Source organism: Rhipicephalus sanguineus, unplaced genomic scaffold, assembly GCF_013339695.2.
Source record: "Rhipicephalus sanguineus isolate Rsan-2018 unplaced genomic scaffold, BIME_Rsan_1.4 Seq6646, whole genome shotgun sequence".
NCBI classification, from domain to species: Eukaryota; Metazoa; Arthropoda; class Arachnida; order Ixodida; family Ixodidae; genus Rhipicephalus; species Rhipicephalus sanguineus.
Genome location: NW_023615724.1, coordinates 38,791 through 63,860, shown reverse-complemented (window position 1 = coordinate 63,860; position 25,070 = coordinate 38,791). Strand labels below are relative to the sequence as shown.

The window sequence follows — 25,070 nt, the reverse complement described above, 5'->3', positions numbered from 1 at the left end:
GGGCGGAGCGACTCGGATTCACTCATGGAGGCGGCTGTTGTCGTTCGGTCCTCGGTCGCCATGTGGCGCCACATTCGCGCTCTTTCTTTTTTTTAATACTCGTTATACTCGTTTTTATACGCGCGTTCCATGCGCGCCGTTTTTCGAGCGCTCGGTATCGTACCGGTTCTCCTCTAAATTCAGCTGTTGGGAGCGCTTGATCGCTACATTGACTCTCTCGCGCTTCCCCGCCCCAACACCGCTTCTCTTCTGTCACATCTGCCGTGCATATTCTCGGCTCCCTCACTTTCCCTTACCCAGCTTGTCGGCAGGCAGGTCTTTTTCTCCTTTCCCGTTTCCCACGGGCCGCGCTCGCTCGCCGAGCGGCTGCCGGCTGTCCAGGTGGTCAACGCGGATACCGCGGCACCTGCGCTGACGACCAAGTGCTCCCCTCCTCAAACAGTACGAGGATAAAATTAAACGCAGCGTAGGCGCTTAACCAGGGTCTCTTCTCTGACGCTGGCTCGGGCCATCTGCACATAAGACGCCGCAGACAGCTGTTTTTACCGTTGAGTAAATACCGGGATTTTCAAGCTCTTGTGGCCATTTTCCAAACGATACTGAAACTATCTCAGTCAATCAATCAGTGTTATATACTAGCCACATTCCAGGCACCGGCCTGACATCCAGGAGCTTTTCGGAACGCGTGTGACATGAAACTATCAATCCATCTAGGATCTTTATTTTCCTCATTGAGTAAACATCGTTTTTTTTTAGTTCTTGCAGTGAACCTCAAAGCGATACTACAATTACGGATATTGCGACTGTATAGCGAAACGATTGCTTTGCTGAAACATCTGCAGCCATTCTCAAAGCGATACAACCATTACAGATACAGGCACTCCCTAAATAAACGACTGCTTTCGTTGAAATCTATTCAATATTTATCAATCTGCTCACCGTTTTAAAACTATTCTCATCGTCGTTATCAGGCTCATACGTCTTCTGCTGATCACGTATTGCGCCGGAGCGGTTACCAGTGATCTACTTATTACCACAATTCCTGTTAAGGGGAAGAAAATGTTGCAGAGGAAAACTACTGCAATCATGTTAAATGTTACAACACAGGTCATACCCGTTTACTGATCGAAGCTCTGAAGCGCTTGCATCAAAATGTTCTGAACCCTTGTTTGAGATTAAAGCACACTAAATCAGTAAACCTGTACGTCCTGCGTTCAACCTTTATATCTGGCGCAGCCGACAGGATCCCTACATCGTGTGATAAATTTACCCACTGCTGTGAAACCAAGAACATTGCAGCGAAACCAAGAACAGTGAAACCAAGAACCAAGAACATTGTTGAGGTCATGTTCTTCGAACAGATCACCTTGGTGAACAAAAAATAAAAAAAAAACTCGCTAAGACTGCGTATATGTGCCGGCTGATCTGCTTTATTTAGGGGATCAAACATGTGCTTCGTCAATAATATCGGAAATTTCAAATATTTGCGCATTATTGTACGAACAAATCTATGCACCTAATCTCACGGTTACAACGCACGTGGGGGCATGTTTTCATTCATGCTGCTGTTAATCACCCAACGCCCGCATATTACCGAGCAGTCCTCTGAGACAATGCGCTTGAAAATCTGAAAAAAAATGTTAAATAAATATGGATGACATAAGCTTATGAGAGCAACCGTTTAATTCCATGCGTTTCAGTAGTTCTTAACTAAACATAGCTGCTAGTTCATCTTTACTTGAGAAAAACCAATAACGTAATATATAACTTCCTTGCAGTCAGCAATCTTGAGTTGTTACCCTGGGGTAAAACAAGCTTATATTATTCTGAACTGGCTTACTACCATTGCAGCTCATTGGTGCATAAGCTGCGAAAATTTTTCAGAAATAGCGCAAATCGCAAGCACTCTAAAAGTGGATGTTCGAATTTTTAGTAACTCGAAATCTGGCACCTTCAAATTAACACTTTCAAATTTATACCGAAGTTTGATGCCACAATAGATTCTGAAGTGGCTTACTATCGTTGCAGCTCATTTTAATTTTGCGAAAAATTTTCAGGAATAGTGAAAATCGCAAGCACTCTAAAGTGGATGTTCCAATTTTCACGCAACGCGAAATCTGGCACCTTCAAACTAACACTTTCAAATTTGTACCAAAGTCTGATGCCACAATGGGTAATCCCCCTTTAGCGATATAAATTTTCACTGCTTTTTTTTTCACCAATCATTCCAGGTTCGTCTACATCGTTTCAGTAGTGTCAATTTCTGTTGACTTATCAGTTCTTTTTTTCGGAGTACCGCACAGATGGGTACTGGGACCTTAATTGTTCGTATTGATGATAATAACCTGCTGCATCATATCGAGTCCGATATGCGACTCGAAATGTCAGGTTTACTCTTGCTTCTTTATGAAATTGGTACGTGCACCACTGACCATCACCATCCTTAAGATATTGTTGCTCGTTGCTGTAGATGATCTTTCACATGGCAGATGAAGCTTAACCTGAATAAAACAGTTTTAATGTGATTCATCACCCGGTAAACTCCATTGTGTTTTCTTTATACCCGTGGAAGACGTTTCCGCAAAAAAGTGACAGAACTCAAATAGTATGGTGCTTTCTTCACAACTCAATTTTCGTGACACTAGTACATACATGATATTAGTGGTTCATCAAAAAAAGTTGAGCAGACAAGAAAGTAGTTCAGGATAAGATAGAGGATTGAACTGACGCGAAATCGTTGAACAGGCAATGTCTCTGGAGGTCCCGCGACATCCTATGTTCAAGAACTTCTGATCACTAAGAACGGTGCGTCGTTGATGTCGCCAGATCACTTCTCTAACTAAAAAGACCAAACTTCATTCACATTAAGTGTTATATCATTAAGTGTTATATATATATATATATATATATATATATATATATATATATATATATATATATATAATATATATATATATATATATATATATATATACATGTGTGTGTACATGTGTGTGTAATCCGCTGTTTTCCATCTGTTTAGTTTCCCGACGTGTCGATTCTCTGAAATTATTACATTGCACCATTAATAAATGTCTGTCAAGCTCACGGTGGATACATATTTCGCAATGAAGTCATGTAGTTGTCATTACCTTTAAATGAGCCTTTCTATTCTCCCCTCTAAATGTCTTCTCATAGTTTTCTCTTCGCTTCGTTGATAGTTCAATCTCACTTTCTCGTTGTAATGTATCTGCCATTGCGTCAATTTATTCTAAAAATTCGCCATTGCTAACGTTCACATCATACATGCGTGCGTTAACGTTTAGTTTCCAAAGTTGAGCTGAAGTTTTTAAAGAGCACTATACTTATGATAGCGACCCGTATTCTGTGTGATGTCAGTGCATGTTTCAGAAAACCAGATGGTCGAAATTTGCAGTGCCCTCCACTATGGCGTGTTTCATAATCGTACCCTGGTTTTCGCACGTAGAACTTAACAATTATTATTAAAGGGACTATATTTGATGAATTTTTGTTTTTTTGCCAATGTGTTCAAAGTACATTAGTAGATTTTGACACGAGAGGAGCATACGAGCGACTTATGCCGAACGGTTAAAACATCAGGCTGTTGCTGTAGATATCGTATGTTTCATTAAAAAATTGCTTCGCATTGAAACAACGGAAAGCATAGCGTCGGATTACGGTTTATCGACGAGAGAGAACACAAAACAGACAAAAAATTAGCATTATAACTTCAAGTTAGAGCGACATGTTCGTCTGTGATTTGTGTTGTATCTTGTATGTTACGTGCGCTACACGCCACAATCCTTCACTGCGCTTACAAGCAAGCCCTGCGTGCAACATCGACTTATTTACTTATTAAATATTAAATTGAATGTACCAGCGCTCAGCTTTGTATAGTGCACAACATTGGCACATTTTCCTCTCCAGTGCTGTTTTGCGCTTCTGTGCCGTAAACCCGCGCTGATACCATAGCTTCAGTCGCTTCACGCAGCTGGAAAATTTGCAAAGTAGGCCGCACATCGCCACATTTCACGTAACCTTGGAATACACCATACATTACTCAGGCCTCTACTTCTAGACGGGGGTTGAAGTATACGTCTTTTACTTCATTCCACCGAAACAAACTCTGAGCTTTGTTGCGCGTTCTACAAGATGGCTATGGAGTGACGTAAACGGATGGGAACTGCCTAAAACGAACGCATGTGTCATCTCTGTTTGTGCGGGTGGATGGAAAAGAAAACACGCGCTCAAAAAGGAAGTGTTCCAAACGCGCGCAAATATTTGCGAACTAGCCGCGTATTCCTACGCGCTCCGCTGCGCACCCCACAGCCGCGAACGGGAGGCGAACAGGATGTTGATGGTGTGGCAATTGCCGCCTCCTGGTGATCCCGTTCACGTGTTTTCTCACTTTCACGTGCTTGCTTAATGTAGCGTGAAGTGGAGTGATTAGCAGGCGCAGACATGTGGTTGCTGGCAGGGCCTACTAATGACCACAAACTGCGCCTTGACTCTGTAAAGTAGGGCGCCGTTGTTTGCACCATATGGTCAGCGTATGTCGTCCCATTTGTCCGCGTTAGCTTTGGTTCCGCGCTGCCGCTGCTTCGAGCGAAACTCTTGGCAACACGTGCAACCTTTCCGCTCCGTTAACGAAAACGACCTTCCAATTGGTTCGCTAGAAAAAACGAAGTAAAGAAAAAGATACCCGGGGTTATTTCTTGTGTATGAAGTTTGCTGCGCGCATTACGTAGTACAGTCTTACGAGACGTGGTCAAATGATGGCTATTCTTAGCGTTCTTTGTCCATTATTGTCAACCCTCACACACCGACCTTCTGCTTTGCTCGCACAGCATTTAAAGACTAAAGTATTACAGCACACTACGTTAGGTAAACCTACCGTTGCCTTTTTAATTTTTATTTTATTTAGAAATATACGTCTCGCCGGCCGCGTATGGATATGTTTATGTAATAAGTGTTGGTGATTTACGTTTCAGAAACTCGATATGATTATGAGAGACGCCGTACTGGAGGGCTCCGGAAATGTTCTTTAACGTGCACCTATATCTAAGCACACGGGCCTCAAGCAGACAAGAAAGTAGTTCAGGATAAGATAGAGGATTGAACTGACGCGAAATCGTTGAACAGGCAATGTCTCTGGAGGTCCCGCGACATCCTATGTTCAAGAACTTCTGATCACGAAGAACGGTGCGTCATTGATGTCGCCAGGTCACTTCTGTAACTGAAAAGACCAAGCTTCATTTACATAAAGTTATATATATATATATATATATATATATATATATATATATATATATATATATATATATATATATATATATATATATATATATATATGTGTGTGTGTGTGTGTAGTATATAATATATATATATATATATATATATATATATATATATATTGTGAGCGCTGACTATGCAGTTCCTCGTCTTCACCTGTATACACAAAACATTGTAATGATCATTATATTTTGTCACGCAAGCTGCTCCGCTTTTGCCTCGCGCGACTGCGATGAAATATAACCTTACTGTCGTACCGGACATATTTATATATAGAATGCTGCTGAAAGTTTTTCTTGACAGATCTATGTCGCAATTTGACAGAAGCTTCGCCAAAGTTTCAAATACAGTGTGGAGGATCCCTGCACTGTCGCAAGAATTCCGCCACCAGTCGGGTAGTGGGAGGAGTATTTCAAATCAAATAACCTGCTCAACTGTTACGTTAAAAAATGAACAGTGGTAAAGGACACCACGATAATTTCGTACAGAATAAATGCTCTTGTGTTTTTCAACCGATTGAAAGCTTCAGTGAGATCGGGCTAATGGCGATGATACCAGAAATTACTATGTCTAGCAAACGGCGAAGACTTCCAACTTGACCTTAAGATGAGTATGATATATGATAAGCTTAAAAATTAGGCATGCCATATTGATAGTACGACCTAAAATTTGCTTTAGAATAGGATAAGCGTTTCGTTGCGTATTATGCATCATTCATTAGAATGATGTTATGCCGTCAGAGTGACACTTGGCGTTATCCTCGTTAAGATGATGAAAAGTCACCGTTTGTGGTCTCCTGCGATAACAATTGTCGCCAAAGTGGAAGTGGAGAGTACGACTTCATCACGCGGAGCTTATATGTGTCACTTGAGCACCTGAACAAAGTGAACCACGCCGGAACATATCACCTTGTAATGTCCAGTGCATCATGTATACCCTAAAGTGTGCGCTGTTCTGATGTCTCTAAATTCTAATTTATACGGCACTCATAATAGCACTCACCTGTAATAAAGCACTCATAATAAGCTGCATAGAGTTTAAATTTGTAATTAGCCGAGCAGACCAATTGAGAATTAATTGATTATTGTATTATTCAAGTTACAAGCTCTTATAACACTTCATTGTTTTATCTTATCTCAACTATGTTCTCAGTGGCAGGAAATCAAACTGAACAAGGCGCGTTATTCCTACTGTAGAACTCTGTTTGGGCGTGAATGGGCTAAGCGCTTAACCTTGCAACCCCCGTGGAAAGTGTCCAACTGAGTTTGAAACGCTGTTCATGCAATTGCGTTGTAGCAAAACGACCCGCTTGTGTTCCCGTGCGCGACACGACTACCACGTTTCTTACAGAAACCACCCACATAAAACGCCCTTCGATTGCACAAGGAAGAATAAGCCGACATTGTGTTTCGAAATACGACTGTGTGCGACGTTGGCCTTGGCCATTTCCGCCTTCCGGGGTTATGCACGCAGTACTCACAAGGTTGGCAAGTTCGCACTGACTCAATGACACAGAATCCTAGAAATTCAGTCAGCTTTAAGCGGGGCTCAATGTGTCCAAATAGACGAGAAAAAAAGGAAACTGAAACCGAGGGTCACCGAGATATTCGTACTTCCTCCTGCAGCAAATGCACAACTTCTTTTTACTTTCAATCGAACCTCAACACCAGCCACGCAATCTTGAACCACAAGCTCCACCTAGTCCGGGTTCCCACAAGCTTGCGTTATAAATGAAGGTTGCAGGGCGTCACTTCAAACGTACAGACACCTTCCTTGTTGAGGAGTATGAGGAAGGGAAAAGAGCAACCTCGAAGAAATGCGGACGATATCGTACCCGCAACGACACAATAAACCGGCATCGGAATCGGAAGAACGAGAATGCCCTTGAAACGAAACCGAGCTTCCTGTAAAGTGCGGTAAGTTTTGCTTAAAACGTCATCGAAAAGCTCTTCCGTTCCGCGAACAACGTGCGAAAAAAAAAAGAGAGAACTCAGTAACACGGATTTAATATACACGCGCACACGTTACTTGGAACGCGTGCCCTTGGGAACAACCCGCACTAGGGAGCGAGGTCAGTGTTCCGTACACTGTATGCACTCAAGGCCATGAACGCACGATGACCGCGGAAACCGACTGTCCTTGTCGACGTAACCTTGTCGTAACGCGGAAGGGGCGTTTCTTTTCTATTATTATTTTCGCCTTCCACTTCCCACCCAACTTTACGCATCCGGGCTTTCTGAGCTTTATGGGAACTTTAAAAACGAAGTACAACGTCTCACGTCGGATATATTCGTTATAAGTAGGTAGTTCGTTTTGCTGAAGCAGTCGGTGATAGTCTATATGTCTAGACGCGGGCATAAGATTCGTGACCCGCAGCGACCATGTTCAGGTGGACACAATTAAGCGATTACAATGATTTGTGTATTTTTTTGAAGGTGCAGTGACCTATAGTGTTATTGCTGGTACGTCAGTTAACTTCTATGTTTTGTCTTTGAGGGAATTCCAGAGTATACTTTCGCGTTCTTTTCTATGAAAGTTAACTGGCCCTAATTTTTTTTATCAAGGACGCAAAATGAAATAACAGTACAAAAGCTGCATACATCCAGAGCATACCAACTCCAGAACATTGTAGAGTCACGAGGCCGCTCATATGAAGCCGTTAACTGCAGTGACCGTGATTTTAACATTTGTTCGCACTGCAAAGTGGCACCGCGCGCGCGCACTCACACACACACACACATACACACACACGTACACACACGCACACACACACACACTTTGGAGCATGGGTTGTACAACAAGGCCCTATAGCATACTTTCCACGACCGAGCAGAGCATGCTCCGCGCACGGGCATTTATACTATCCGTGCGCGCTGTTATCGTATGTTCTTGGCTAAAAAACACAGAATACTTTTTGTTCTCGCTTTTTTTAGAAGGTGAAACAATACAAGTGGCAGTGGGTGTCATAACGTCGCCCCGCTTGCGCGGACAGCTGGGGCGTGACAAAGCAAAAACATTACGTCCTGCTTCTACTCCGCCCTCGCCAATAGCTTGCATAGTCAACGTCAGCTACTGCCTGAAAACGGGCTCATCAGTCATCCGCACATGAAGCTCGCATAAATTTACATCAAGTGTAAAACCACGGCGAAGAGAGCATTCGTGGGCGACCGAGAGCAGCAAGTTCACTGCAGAGAGAAACTGTCCAAATGAAGAATTTTTGCCGCATTAAAGAGTGGTTATCGGCATAAGAATATGCAGTAAGCTGAGGTTGCGTTCCTCAGTCAACACGTGAATTTATAACGCAGCAGAAGGATTTATTCTTTGGGCCAGTTGGTGCTTGCTAATAATCATCATGTAACGCGAGAAGACAAAACGGACACACAGAACCACAAACCACAGGCCACCATAACGCAGCATTTGGCTTTTAGTTTGGTTTTTATCATCCTTGTCCTTGATAATGTTTGGGGTATGGGGATCAAGCATTTTATAAATATTTTTCTCCAGAATAAAATATACGTCACTTGCCCGCAGCGTTCCATCCTGTGATTTCTACTGTGACGTTCTTTTTCGTGCTTTTTTACGTCATAACGTCAGACACCTCAGTGTCAAGCTTCTTTAAAAACTATGAAAAGAAACCGATTATACAAAAAAAAACAATTATTCGCAAGACGCATTAATCCACAGGGCTACTGGTTTGTGTAACCTTTCAAACATCTACTAAAGGTCTCTCCTTATGTTTTGCTCACTGTCTTTCACTTTTTTTTCGCTTTGCAACAGGTGCTGTCATTTCATGTGAACACGTTCTGCAAAATTACGTCCCCGTTTCAGCTAGCGTAGAAAGGGACAAGGTGTTGAGAAAATATAAGGGAGAGCTGTAGAAAACTCTCTCCTCTCCTTCGACACCGGTCTCGGCTATAACTTCACAAAAGAAGAAGCCAGCTCGCGGTTCAAAATCCGCGATGGAACGCGCGGTTCCCAGTGCTCCTCACCTGTCGATCCACAGCGTTAGTAATACCACGCCCGTTCAAAGCAGCAGCTAGTTCCTCTGCCTATTCCCGCGACACGGCTTCGGTTACCCCACAAACTTCCCTCCCTTCGAACCCTTGCCCCTTTTCCTCGGTTGATAAGCGTTCGCCCATTTCATTCACCGCTTTTCCCTTACTAGCCTTTCACTACTCTTGTCTGTCCAGCTCAAACGGCCCACCGGACCCGAGACGGGAATCTTTTTTTTTACCCCTCTGTAACGCACAAAAAAGACCTATTGGCGTCCCCGTCAATGAAACGGCCACCAACCCCCTCGAACCATCTGCTTCCCTTGCCCCGCGGGACGAGCGTCGTCGGTAGGGAGTGAAAAGGACGCGATCGGGAAAGCGAACTTGGGTCGAACGCCGGCTCCGCATGAGGAGGGGGGGGGGGACGAACCCGCGGCTGTGAACGAAAGGGCCTCGGAATTCCCACAGGAGGGCACGACGACTTTTGCAGCTGCTTGACCTGAAACGACATGCACGCACGACTCTCAGCGATGGTGCAGGTACCAGACGATGGGCGATGCAGTGCTTGTGTGGTGGGGCTTTGACCGTCGGGGCCAGGGGAAACACGTTGGGAACATATCTGTCGCTTTCTGTGCCATAGACGCAGGGCGCGAGGTCTGCGACGCAGGAAAGTGTAAATGTGGGCTGTATCAAGTGATTCCAAGTAATCAGCGACCCATTCGCCGCATACAGTGCGATCAACAAAACAAAAACAACTCGCAGGGTCTCTTGTACATTCACCTAAGACGACTCGAAGGCGAAAGCAGTCTTCTTTTTTTCTTCTCACTCGACGTACTAATCCTTCCCTCCTCTGGGATCGCCCACCTTTGACCAAGCGACGATGGCATGTGATCACGTCATCATGTCTTGTCACCTTATGTGATGTCATGATGACCTCATGGCGTGATGATGATTTTGTGCGTCGATCGCGTTGACGCCTCCGACGGTCACTTTTCACGTTTAATGAGCCGTATAATGAAACGTGATACGAAACGTTTCATTAAACGTGAAATTTTCACGTTTAATGAAACGTGAACATTGACCGTCTCCGACGGTCAATTTTCACGTTTAGGGAGGCACCTATGGCTCCTTGAAAATATGAGTTTACATGCCGCACTTCTCTGTACATATTCATGTAGAGTGTCCTTTGATAATTAATACAATTCATAAATGCGGTAAGTTATGCGTGCCATTATAATCAATGATTAGCGAATGATTGTTAATTAGCCAATGACTCGCTCTTGTTTTTACGCGCATTTATAAAGGCTACTGCTTGGTGTAATGATGCTCAACGATATTGCAACCTTCGAATCTTTTTTTTTTGTATATTTTACCCGGTGACTTATAAAAAAGAAATTCGGTATTGCATAGGAAACACTCCGTATTGTCCCGAGGTGATGGCACAATGCAGGTGTTTTGGTAAAATTTGAAGCTGGAACTTGTATGACAACGCCCCCTTTCCGCATCACCTTTTATTGAATTACGATGTTTCTGTGATCCCCCTTTCTTTACTTGTATATCGTCATCACTGTAGTAATCATCCTCAGTCTCCTTCATGTCGCTTTCTGGATGAGAGCCTCTCTGTATGATCTTCGAATTTGTCCTATATCTAGCGAACCGATTCCAACTTATTCCTCCGAACTTCTTTATTCCATCGCCTCAGCTATATAACTCGCCTTCGTCCTCGGCTGCATTTCTATCTTTTCGAATACGTTCCGTTCCTTCATCTGACTCCGGTTATCTGTCGTACGTATTATGTGGCCTGCCTAAGGTCCCTATTTTTTTTCTCGCTTAATGTCAACTAGAATAACGATTACACCGGTTTGTTCGCTCCCCCATTTTGCGGCCTTCCCATCTCCTAAGGCGACGCTAAAGAACAATGTGATTATTCTTTATTGGTAAATTACCCTTTTGTAATACCAAATCGCCACTGTTGCCGAGAGAAGATGCTTGGTAAGTGCACAGCCAAGTGCACTTACCAAGGTGGCGACGCCACGATCAAGATCCTGCACCAATCACCGTGACGTCATACGTTTCGACGGGGTGCAAGAGCGTCTACGTAGTTCTTAATCGGTAAAAATGAAGTATACAGTACTCACGGACGGAAACAGGACAATGTAGGGCTAAGCACATTCTTTCGTTTCTACAGTCTTCAGTTCTGGCCCTATCGGCATAATTTCGACTCTAACGCGTAGTTCAGAGGCAACATTATCTTTACAGACCATCGTCCCGATATGACGTGGTTATATATCTCGAGCAATTGCGCATACCAATGGTTATACTAAAAAAATATGCCGCGTTTGAATCCGTGAGTACTGTACGTTGTTATCGGGGGGCGCCAGGAACTAAACATACCAATTTAAGGAAATTCCTTTGAGATAGTGTGGCCAAAATACGACAAAACACTTTGAAATCCCTGACGTCGCGCTGACATAAACATGCCCAGATTTCAGGTCTAAATTTTAAAAATTGAATATTTGGTCTTTAGTTCCTCATCTATTAATAAACATTCATGTTTAAAACAAAAGCTTTTTTAAGCAATGATAACAGAAGAACTAAGAATTTGACAGGAAAGCGCTGTCTTGTCAAATTCTTAGTTCTTCTGTTCTCGTTTTATGTGCGCTTAAAAAAGCTTTTGTTTTAAATATGAATATTCACCAACTAGCCCATCTCGCCGTCTTGTTATTAATAAACCTATTATGGTGAAATTAGCAGCAGTAGAGAAAGGGAAAATAGACAACCACCCATTTGTAGCACGAAGCCACAAGGAAATCCATACGGATATCTCAGAAATAAAGCCTCTTAGTTGCCGAAAAATTCGTCCTGGTCCGGGGATCGAACCCGGGACCAACGCCTTTCCGGGGCGGTCGCTCTACCAATTGAGCTAACCAAGAAGCTAGCAATTGGCAGCGTGAGGGCGAATTCATCGACAACTCGAAGCAACCGGACACACATTGCAAATCAGTTCTGCGGAATTCCGCAAGGTGGCGGAAGGTGGCCCTTCCGCCACCTTGCGGGATTCCGCAGAACTGATTTGCAATGCAGCAGCAGTAGTTTTCAATTTGTGCTTTATCCGTCTAAGCAGATTCATTGTTTCACTTATAATGTCCCCTTAATATTATGGCTACCTTTTTTGTTCTGTCCCACGCTTCGTGTTCTTTAACCTTTCTTCGAGTCTCTTTGTTGTCCTCCAGGTCTCAGCATCATATGTTTCGAACTGGCAATATGCGATGATTGTACATTTTTCGCTTTAGTGACGCTGGTAAAGAGCTTGTCATGATTTCGGAATATCTGCCGTGTGCGCTCCAACTTACTTTATTCTTCGGTATATTTTCTTTTCGCGAGTGGGCTCCTGTGGAGACAAGTTGCTAATATTTAACTCTTGTTATTTCATCAGAATATTGCGCATAATATATGTTTTCAGCATATGAACATTTAGTTGTCCTGCTTTCTCGCTTTAAGTCTACCCTTACCTCTTGCTACTCGTCGTTGTCAATGCTGAAGAGCACAATGTCTTGCGCAAAATGCACGCTGCTGAAGTAACTCTCTCACAATATTTACGTTTCTTCACAATCTAGGCGTCTGGTTACTTCTGCTCGCAGTAAGCAACCCTGAAACGATCTGATCTCGTTACCCGATTTCTTTTAGAGCGAAAGCTGTACTGCTCCATGTCTCGCAAGGTTCCATCGCGTCACGATGACCTTGAGCCACCGGAGCGCAAGTGTGACAGGCGTGACGTCACGCCACGTGATCCGCTGCGGAGAGGCTTCGAAACTGCGCTCACTGGGAGCCTAGCCCCTGCGGTACCACGTCACCAGGTGAAGGTTTAAAGGGCCCTTTAACCAGAGGTCGAAAGTTAGTTCTGGCGTTGCACTCGTGCACGAGTCTACAGCGAATAATATAAACGCAGCACTTGCTCGTCTCGTTCCTTATATCACTTTGCTGCCTTCGTAGGCTCGTCTAAGGTATTTATGCTTTGAAGTCCACTTTGTGGCGCAGTGCTTTCAAAACTTCTGGTACTTCTGAGTCGAATGCCGTTTTGTAGACTATAAAACCTACATCAAGTGCTTTCTTGTACTCGGTAACTGTCTCAATTACTTGATCGATCGCATGGCTGTATTATATCGTTTAGAAAACCTCTCTGAAGTTTATTCTCTTTGTTGATGAAAGTGAAGCGTTTCTCTCATCCTGTTTGAAATTACCGTCATGAATATTTTATTCAATACCGAATGTAAGCTGTCTGGTCTATAAGTCTTCAAGTTTTGAAGTCGAAGCGATGGAAGCCTTACGCGAACGACGACGTGCCCGTAGATCTATGGCATATGCGAACGCTCGGTTTTAGCGCAAGTTTCTGTCTCTGGAGTTTGGACTGGAGCTGTGACTGTACGTCTGTGGTTTAACTCGAACCTCTCTGCGCTGAGAAGCAATTTAGAAACAGCCCAGCATCACGCAGCTAAAGATTAGCAACATCCTAGAAGGAGCCTAGAAACGACCTAGCATGATCTAGCTGAAGCCTAGCAACAACCTAGAAGCAAGCAGATTAGACTTCACAGTCATCGAGCTTGGCTGTTTCAAGCCTTGCGCGACTTAGGGCAAGCTTTGCCATTTTCTTTCTTTTCTCGTGTTAGTAAATTATTTTTTTTTAAATTCCAAAATCATCACTCTTACCACCAGAAGACGCTTGGTAAGTGAGAAAACGCAGAAGAAAATGCGGGAGGGGACGCCAGCTTGAAGCTTTTTCACCAATTACCGTGACGTCATAGTTTTTGACGGCGTCTATACTGCGGCCTACGTAGTTCCGAATCGGTAAAAAAAAAAATGAAGTACATTGCCCTCTGAGGGGGCCAGAGACTTCACATGCCGAGTTTCAAGAAATGTCGTCGAGCCAATGGCATCAAAATGCGGTCTCTCTTCAAGTGTTTTTTATGAAAGTGTTGGTGTTTTTCCCGCTTCTTGGCACATTTCAGGTGTTGATAGCAGGCACGTAGCCAGAATTTATTTTCGGGGGGGGGGGGTGGGTGGGGGGGGGGGGGCCCAAGGCCTAATTATTCGAAAGAAAGTCTTTTCATGGCAAAAAGAAAAAAAAAAGTTGCCCGGGAATATAAAAGGATGGACGAACTTCGGGGGGGGGCCCGGGCCCCCCGGGCCCCCCCTTTGCCTACGTGCCTGGTTGATAGTATTATTATTACTTCCGTTTTGATGCTGCCGCCTTATTTACTGTGGCCTCTATCTCTCTGACGTTAAAAATCTCTGTCTCAATGATTATTTTCTTGTTAATCAGCTTTCATAGTTTAGCATATTCCACTTGATCCCTTGAGGTCGGCCCTTTTATCTCTTGTCATTTTTCTATTAGAGAGTTTTAGTTTTGTGGAAAACAGCAAACGCGACCTTTCGGCATTCGCGTTTGCTTTACCTTCCTCACACACCGCGTACGCAGAACGTTGCTGGAGCTGTTGCGTATACGTGCGGTACGCTATTCTCGAAATTCAGCGTTGACCGCTAACGGACGCAAAGCGACCCGTACCTCGGGCAACATGGCGGCGTGTGTATAAAGTGACGGCCGTCCACATCGGGTCCTTGAAGTGGTCGGCCTCAGGACGTAGCCAGGGCGGTTGCTGTTGGACCGAAAGCACCACTAGTATACAGTGAAATCTTGTTGATACGTTTTTCACGGAAACCGCAAAATAAAACGTATTATGCAAAAGTCGTATTAACCAAAGAGCTTAAAAAAGGAGGAAAATTGCATACTCCATCAGCAATTAACTTCTATTGAGCAACATTAAGCGATGCACCGTGATAGATGTCGCGGTGCATCGCCTGGCGCATCATAGTAATGATCATCATCATTAGACGCAGCGGCCGCGCCTGGAACCGATCCTTTCACCGTCAGGCCGAGGTTGTTGAGGCCTCAGCGGCTCTGCAACGTGCATATCATTGCTTGTTGAAACGCGCTTTGAGCTAGTATACCGAAGAATGAATGAAGGATTTCCAGATATACCGGTCATAATCCATTTTCGCGGTCGTATTATTCTTTAATGGGGAAAATGTGATCGTAATAAACGCGTGAAAACGCATTATTTCCAAGGAACCTTGGCCAGGAATAAAACGAAAAACTTATTAGGCCGGAAAAACGTATTATGCAGAATCGTACCAACGAGATTCTACATGTCTCCCAATGCCATTCAATCATTTCCTAATGAAAACCAACAGACAATGCAGCTAAACGTGTTAAATTTACTATAGTAATTCTGAAAAAAGTGCAAATGAGTTACAGTGGATGAAATAAAGAGGCCTGCGCGGAAAGTGCAGCACAGTCACAGCGAAAGCTGGAAGAGCGGCATTTCTAGAGCCCGTTATAGACTATCTTGTGTCTACTAATACAAGTAAACTAGCAACGTACCCACTACGCTACAAATCATAATTTTTGTGAAGTTGGGAAGCACCCACCACGACATTATTCGTAATTCTGCGGAGAAACGAGCTACCATATGTACGGCGTTACGTGCAGTTTCTTGATGCGACGGTTGATGACGATGAAGAATTATGGCTGAGCCATTTGTAATGGGTTGGAAGCTTTAAACGAGCCACTATAGAACCTATAGAAGTGCACTTGCGAGGAACCCACTACGCTATAAATGATCATAATTTTTTGAAGTAGGGAAGCAGCACTATTTCATTTTTCGTCATTCTGCGGAGAATTGTGGTAACCGCTAAACACCTTTAAGGCATTATGTGCACTTTGTTGATGCTGTGGCTGATGACGGTGAAGAATTATGGAGGTGCCCTTTGTAATGGGTTGGACGCATTCAACAACCCACTCGTTGCGCAATTCGCATTGTGTGACGCTTAGTTACAAAATTCACGTTGTGTGAAGCTTGGTTGTCATTTTACTCTTCCACCACGCTACATTACATGTGTTAATGGGGTTCCTTCGCGGCATGAAGCCTGTATAGGGTCTTTACGCAACGCAGGTTCAAGCACCGGCATGGCTCTGTGGTAGAACATTGGGCTCCCACGCAGCGGACCCAGAATCGAACCTCATTCCGTCGTGGAAATTTTTTCTTATTTCGTTTTTTTTCTTATTTCGAGCGATAGTGGTTACGGACACCGGCGGCGGCGGCGGACAACTACGGTGCCAAAAACGGCCCTTGTTGTGATCTCATAACAGCTTTCGCTGTAAAATAAGCTTGCCGCACGTAGGGATCAAACTTACTACTTTCGGATAACGCGTCTGACACTCTACAATTGAGCCGTGCCATGTTTTCTCCAGTTCTTCTCTTGTCCAGAGTTTTTGATAATTCCAGAATATTTTTGTGCGTGTTATTTTTCTTTCAATCTTGCTCTCTTTACGAGGATGGTACATTAGGCCCGAGAAGGTTACACTGAATTTATAAATTCCAGTTTTTGGCAAATGGCTCTCCTTCAAATGAGACAGACAATATTCTTTAACGAAAATCCCGTAGAGGTTAGCCTGATTTGTCGCCTGGCTTGCTACTAGAGGTGTCGGGTGATGACTATGGTATATACAATGATCACATATGCACACAAATGGTACGTGCAGTCACAAACGCACATATATAGACAAAAGAATCATTCACAAACTTCGCTTAAGTCGAGTGTTCCTCAAGAACACCAACAGCGCTTTTTGTGTTGCGCATCGCACAACCGCTGTCTTGCCACGGGCCGAGAATGTGCCGCAGCTCCAAGCTCGAGCCGTGTTGCAAAGGAAGTGCTGCCTTCAGAATCTGTCGTTCGGCGTCGTAACGGGAACGACGTCGTACTCTGCGACTGTTCCCTTTAAATGAACGCATGTGCTTCATGCGTACGATGATGACGGTGAGTGCTTTAACCGGGCTCCTATAACCGGAGGGTCGAAATTCGAAGACGAAGACGTCGCTCTGTTCGATTCGCTGAACAGGCTGTCTTGCTGCACTTGTACGACGTATACTTGTGTCCTGTTTGCTTTGTACAGCGACAATACATCGTACACTTATTAAGGCCAAAGCCTTAGATGCCTCATCAAACACGAGAATTTACCGGCGTCCCGCGCCGTCTGCACCGACACGAGTGATGCGAAAAATCATCACCACCCGATGACGTTTCACGATGACGTCATCTCGTGACATCGCCCCTTGGTCAAAGGTGGGCCGATCACGGAGGTATCGTAAAACCAGGTGAAGCACAGGAAGCTTGCAACGGCTGCGAACCCCGTTACGTGCGTTAATTACGGAAAGCTTTCGGTGGGTGGCGGGGAAGGATCAGTGCATCTGCTGAGAATAAAAAGATGGCTTTCGCCTACGAGTAGTCTTAAGGCCTGAACACACGCACGCGTTGCAGCGCGTCAGCGCGTGACCTTTTGACGTGGCGCCACGCCCTCTCCCTATGCAGAGAGAGGGCGCGCAGCTTCGCGTAGCCGCGCGCCCTCTCTCCCTATATGGAGAGGGCGCGGCGCCGCGTCAAAAGGTCACGCGCTGACGCGCTGCAACGCGTACGTGTGTTCAGGCCTTTAGGTGAATGCATAAGGAACCCTGTGATATTTTTTTCATCACCTGATTTCAAGAGTCACTTTATCGTTCCTACAATCTCCTTCTTTAGTGTCCGCGTGTGGTTTGGTTGTTGCAATTGATCAGGCAGATTTCGAAAGCACTGCATCAACGCTCCGTAATCTTGTAAATGACGTATAATTAAAAATAGCTAAATGGAGTTGATTGACCACAAGAAACACCCATTTCTGGCCTAGCAATTGGGGCGGGTAGGTTGAATGAATAGGAACGGAGGCCTCAGACAGGCTGGCCGACATTTCGATAGGAGGACAAGGCGCCATGTAAGAGGCGCCTTGTCCTCCATTGACGTGTTAGCTTTAAGCGGGTTAGTTGTGAACAACTAATCGCCTTAAAACTAACACGTCGGAAGTGTCTCCCTGTATTTGGGCTCGAATGCCTTGAGACGGTATTGGTGGTACTTCCGCAATCTCATATTTTAGTATCTACGTCACATACATTCAACACCCACAGACCACTCCGCATGTCACTGTCGTAATTTTATACTAAATATAATTTTTATGCTTCCATATAGAGCGCGTTTTAAAGCGATAGCGTTAAAAAGCTCGTTTCACAGAAATTTCGGTGTCGGCGTCCGTGTCGGCGTCGTTGGTTGTGAGCGAAAAATTATCATTTGTCCGTGACCTAAAAATCAATGCAAATAAAATAAATAATAAAAAATCTTGTTGTGAGCGAAAAATTATCATTTGTCCATGACCTAAAAATCAATGCAAATAAAATAAATAATAAAAATCTTAGGTTCGAGTCACACGCGAACCCAGACCGTCTGTGTGGCAAGCAGGCCACAGAGCGACGCTATTGCTTCAAGCCGCTTCGGTGAAAACAAAAAAAAAACACTATATTAATGTCATGTAATGGAAGGATTCTCCTCAACGCATGTAATATTGCGTGGCACAAGCGTAGAATCGCGCCAGGCGTGGGTGTTTTAAAGGCCCACCAATCACAAAGCGCTGAGACATATTTAATCATCGTCAGCTGCGAAAGCGTGAACGAAGTGAGCAGCTGCGTAGGTTCGCGTGTTGCCTTATACGCACGCTTAGTGGGTCTTTCGCTGATTCGCAAAATAATTATGTACTTGCAGGCACTTGAATGCGTACTTATGAACTTCGCGCTTGAATGCGAATTATGCACTTGGATGTGCACTTGCGGTGCGCATTCTAGGATAGTTTGAAACGTCCGATGTTACGCGCACAGTCGTTCGTTTCCTTACAGCACGTTTGAGGCATGCGCCGGGAACCGAAGCTATAGGCTAGCGATTGAGAAGGCGATGCGCACGGAGCCCGATTGCGCTATCGCATTCTGCTCTTGGAAGCGAAGCTCAGGCGTCCTCTAAGTTTTTTTAGACCACTTCACAGCCATAGTACATCCTATAATCGTAAATCATTAGTCACTGTTAACGCCACATTGGCAGCCATATCGCACTTTGGCCACACGTGCCTCTTGGGCCGGTAAGAAATACATATAATCATCATCACGCCAAGGACGTCACGTCCCGTAGTGTCACTGCGGATATCTTGCCATCTGGAAAAGGAGAAACTGGAAAGGAAATTAATATGCGGCGAACATGAATATTTGGCACCAATCAAAGTGTCGTTTCCAACACAACGTACGGCCAGTTCTTGCCACTGGCGTGGTTTCAAAAGGTGGCGGGGTGCCTCGGTTGCGCTTAAGGTCGCGCTGCGTGAAGCGTGGCGTCGCGTGCCGAGTCGCGGTCGCACGCGCCACCATGCGGCACCGCAGGGTACCTCCCCCTTCCTCCCTCTTCCACGACTGTATTTGGTGCACCCTCCGTTCCGCTCGCAGCAAATGCATTCGGTATTGTTTGAAGCCACCTTTTCCACCCCTGGCAATGGGCCCCACTCCCTTTATCTCGGCTTATGGGACCACCGTGCGTAGCGCTGGGGACAATGGCTTCAGCCGGGTGGGTGGCCGGAACGGTTGCACTCGTATGTCGTGACGGGGACGAGAGCGCGATTGATTCATACGCAGACTTTGCCGCCGAATGAAACCCCCGGTGTACGGTACTTTGCGGGCTTTGGGCAGCGTGAGAAACGTATGCTCCGCTCGTTGTGTACATATGCTCTCTCCTCTGTCTGTAGCCTGTGGGAAACAACGTTAATCGGCCCTTTTTTACGCTGCACAAGGCTGCGCGTGTCAACGTATATAGTGTACGCGCTGCTTTTGTCATCTGGTGGCTTTCGTATTGAGCTCCCTGGGAGCCACACGAGGCCATAAATGTTGTGGGAAAATGTAGAATGCCGCGGTGCTGAATTTCTGCGCTTTCTTTCTTTTTTTTTAGTACGGGAAAGATGAACTCTGAGCTAAATAGCTTTTAATTCGGAAGGTTATGTAAAAAATAGACAATTACATTTGAGTAGTGCATGAAATTTCAAATGGGTTTCGTGTATACCTATATGCTGTGTTTTTATTATAGGTATGTGTTTGTTCATTCGAGGAAAAGCCACATTCCGTGAGATGAATAATCCGATGAAGCCCAGCACCTCCACCAAATTGTAAAGACGTTTATTAGTGGGCACTTGGCGACGATGCACGACAGCCACAGTCAAGGCGGGGCCGACTCTCATCACGAGGGGCGTGCTCTCAGAGAAGAGGACGATCACTAGAAGGCGCTCGAGCGGACGATCCATTACTGAGTTCGAACGCTTCTCTACACGCTAATTAAGCTTTCACAAAAAGGAAGAAAAAAAAGCGAATGTTTCTTCACAATCAACAATCTTCTTCACATGTATACGTACTCATCATCATCCGGCTTCGTCATCCTCAGCGCGATGTCTGCCAAAGCAAACTGTCGAGCTGACAGCTGTCACATGTGATGTACATAACCTACTAAGCATATGACAGATAGTTATTACGTACTTCAGTTCTAGTTACTCTACGGCACATATTGCAAACTGTAGCCAATCATCGCCAGCAAGCTCCGAAGGTTTATCCACTTGAAACGAGTTTTCAGTATCACGCCAATTTCCTATGTTCACTCACTAAGTGTGCGACGGAACGCGTTTACCTTGCAATTGCGTATGTGCTCCGACCAGTGCACGAAACGTTGGTTAGTTTAGAAAATGCGCGCGACGGTGCACTTTTTCTTCTGCTATGATGGCTCACATATCAATTAATACGCCTTGCAACCTCACCGTGGTGCTGTTATTTGCAATTTGTTTACCGCTTAGAATTCGACAATTGCAAGATGTGTTGTAAAGTAGCAAGATGAAACCTTAGCTGGCCAACTTCCGCGTAATTATTCGAATATTCAGGTTAGGTGTGCACAAAATGTCTCTTTGAGCTCATCGGGTTAAAAGATAATCTAACAAATTGTAAAAATCAATGTGATACCCTACATTCACAACCCTATAGAAGATGTTTCAAATGCCAAAGATTCAGTCATGCATCCCATGCATACAGAGGCAAAGAAACCTGCGCAAAATGCAGCGAAAGCGACCACGCAGCTGTAAACTGCACTTCATCGCCACTTTGTGTCAACTGTAAGGGGGATCACCCAGCGTACTCGCGCTCGTGCCCATCCTGGAAGAAAGAAAAAGGAGTTATTGCTATTTCTCTGACAATCAAACAAAAGATCTCATTTTACGAAGCGCGGAAACGGTTGTTGTATCTTTTCCGCGGAGGTTACGTTGATGTGACGCAGTCGGGGGCAGCCTTACAGAGGCCTCAGACGTCCTCCGGGTCCACACAGAGTGGTCCGGTCGTGACTCCTTCCGCCTCCTTGGGGGAAGCAGCGGCTGCGTGCTGCTCCATCCACCTCAAAGGACCCGCAGACTCCGGTCTCACTGGACCCTAAAATCAATCGAACGCCAAGGCCTGAGACCCGTGTCCGAGCGCCAAATTCTTGATCCTCCAGCGCCTCCGAGAAGGCAATGGAGGTCGAAACGAAAACCTCGGTGTCAAGAACACCGAAGGACAAGCGCTCTGAGGAGCGTGCTAAGACGGATGAATTCCCGATTGCTATGTTCAGGAAGAAGCGATAACCTAAATGGTTATCGCTCTAGTATACAGTAAAGCTCCTCAAGATAAGTCGCCTATCATCTTTTAAATTAACCAAACAATCCACAAACCTATGTTTGCTTAATTTTCATTCCCCGTGGCTTTTATCATTCACTGGAACTGTAAAGGGCTACTACACAAGTTAGGTGACATAAAGGACATTATAAACAAGTTTCATCAGTGGCATTCTGTCTTTAAGAAAGTAACTTTGGTGCAAAACATAAAATCCTTAAGGTCTTTACAGTTGCCCGAAAGCACCACGAATGCTGTAGCCGGCTGTCGGGAAGAGTAGCTATATTGCCGTGCTGGGCGGCACTCCTACCCGATATGTAAAACTGAACATATATTTCGAGGCCGTAGCAGTTGCCATTTTATCTTACATAACAATCGCCATTTGTTCGCTGTATATTTCAACCTACACCTATCTTACCATTAAACACCTTGAAAATCTAACAGAACAGTTACCGAAACCATTTATTTTAGTAGGGGATTTTAACGCTCATTCTACTGTTTGGGGCAGTGACAAAACTGATCAAAGATAGCAGACCGTCGGAGATTTTGTTGTGTCAAACGATATCCGCCTTTTTAAAGTCGGGTGCTTTTACTACTTTTCACCAACAAGCACTTTTAGTCGTGTGGACCTCGCTCTGTGCTAAGCATGTCTTTTTAGCGATCTTAAATGGGAAGTTCTAGAGACATCATATGGTAGTGATCACCAACCCGCCATCATCAAACTCCTACCATCAAACCAAACTTTAGCTACCAAGCCACGTCGTCGGAAATTGCAGCTCGTTGACTGACCGGTTTTTACAGAGAACGCGAAACTTGAAGAGGTTTATTCACCGGAACTCTCCGTTCAGGAACTTAACAAAAAGTTCATTGAAATTATAATTTCAGTGACAGAAAAGGCGATACCGCCGGCGTCTGGTATCGCGCGCAAAAAATTAAATCCTTGGTGGACGAAGGAATGCACCGAAAACAAAAAACAGCAAAACAAGGCCTGGGGAATCTTACGAAGGTTCCCGACCCATAGCAACCTCATAAGCTTTAAACAGGCAAAAGCCAAAGCACGATAGATTCGAAGGCAGGCAGAAAAGAGCTCATTGCAAGAATAAATATCATCCATTAGTAGTTCGGTCACTTCTAAACACATCTGGGACCAAGTGAAGAAGTTTAGAGGAAAGTACTCATCTTACACCATACGCAGTGATTCCACTCCTGCGCCAACTGCGCCAAACTGCACCAAAATCTCGGGTTTGGGGGCGTCTATCACCGGCAATCGCATCCACCGCCGGCGCGTCAGAACATGTGCAGCTCGATCATGGGGCTGCCAATAAAGTCGCAATAATGGACAAAGAATTATTCCGCTGAATAAATAGCGCTCGCGCGTGCGTTCCGGTAAGCCACGATGCCATGCACGGTGCCGACGCAGCTTCTGTTCTGCAAGTCGGCTCGACAGCAAAACGCGCTCTGCGCAGAGGCTCGTGACGTCTAGACCTATCGGTAGCGAGAAAGTGCGACGGCGATTCATAGGCGGACGTCGTCTGTTCCAGAAACGCTGCTGATAGCTCGTTTCAAGCGTCGCACGGCACGTAAGGAATGCAATGTTCACTAATAACTACATGAGTGCCGCTAAAATGTCTGGCACTTCTGTTTCCGGACATCGCGGAATGAAATCTGGGATCACGCGCAGTAGATATAAGGGACAATATCGAATTTTCCTTGTTTCGCGTTTATGGAAGAGCACGCGAACGGTGGAAACGCGTTGACACTTTTCCTCAGATATACTTTATCCATGGATCTTCATCCAGAACAGCTTTTTCGTAATTCCTTCCGCCAGCAAGTCCAAGTTTGTAATCTCTCTGCGGTAAATACCCCCTAAAAGGCCCTGCCCTTTCGAGCTCAGGTGCTAGGGTTCCAATTCGATTTTCTTTCTTGCTTTTTTAAAAATGTCATCTCATTAGTAAAATCATATCTCCTGGTCGGAGCAGCCGCAAATGCGCAGCTGTCAGTAGCGGGCCCGTCGCTGACGGCCCACAGTGAAGCGGCTACGCCTTGTTACACGTCCGCCCCTCGCTTTTGGGGGTGAATAGCTGACGGTTAAAAAAACTCAGTTTCGCTTAAGAGCGAAGCAATGAATGCGATACCAAAAAATTGTATTGTGAAACGAAGTAAGACTAGCAGCTAACTCTTTTGGATCCGATCTCGCGTAACTCAACAAAACGCTGGTTTAAGGCAATATGGCCCCTCCAGGAACCGAAGCCTTTTCTTGCTCTGAGTTCTCTAAACGCGAAGCAAGCATTGAGAGTACAGCAAGTTTACGAGCCGTCTCCTGATGCCTCGAGATAGCGAGCGCGCAAGCGACTGCGCCCTTCGAACGATGCGCCCCCCCCCCTTCCGCTCCCCTGGCGTCCCTTCATGCTCCTTGCGAAAGACGGGCGAGGTGTTTCCTCTCTGTTTGATGAGCAATCGACGGCAGGCCCGCACGCGGGAAGATGTTATCTCATGCGCTGTCCGTGCGGCGGAGACAGACGGCCGGCTAGTTTAATCTCCGCTTCAGCCGCGTTCGTCGCCAGCGCTCGCGAGCTTTTACCCGCGGCTAGAATGCGCGTGGTGACGTTATTAATCTGGACTTTATACGGAAAATTACGGCACCGGCGACAGCAAAAATCCGCCGAGAGTGTCCATATAATCAGGGTCAATGTACGGGGCAGATTTTGCGCCCCCCCCCCCTCTCAGGTAATTAGGGGGGGTGGGGCGGCGCCCCCCCCGCCCCCCCCCCCCCCCCCCCCCCCCTGTGCGCACGCCTATGCTCCTGAGATGACTTTTTTCATGAGATTTGCAATAAATCGAAATATTTCTAGCCTTCATAAGAGCCCCATAACAATAATCAGGTGCTCTGTATTGCACTCCAGGATGTAAAATTCGCTGCTCCAAAGTGCTCCCAGATGCAAAATTGTCTGCTCCAAAGTGCTCCAAGATGAAAATTTTGCTGCTCCAAAGTGCTCCAAGACGGAAATTTTGCTGCTCCAAAAATTGCTCCAAATCAGAAGTCATCGGTAGCATCACTGAATACGAATGCTTACAATTCCAGACACGTAAACAACACTAGAAGACCAGGCCAACTAATTAGGAGAACGCATATACAATGTCTCATGCTCAGCGAATT

The 25,070-nt window shown here is 45.3% G+C and overlaps 1 non-coding gene across 1 annotated transcript; it reads right to left on the bottom strand.

Annotated features, from left to right (window-relative positions):
• Positions 1-12,143: 12,143 nt before the first annotated feature.
• Trnas-gga (transfer RNA serine (anticodon GGA)) lies at positions 12,144-12,217 on the bottom strand. The gene has a single exon. It is a non-coding gene; the product is annotated as a tRNA-Ser (tRNA).
• Between the last annotated feature and the right edge of the window lie 12,853 nt (positions 12,218-25,070).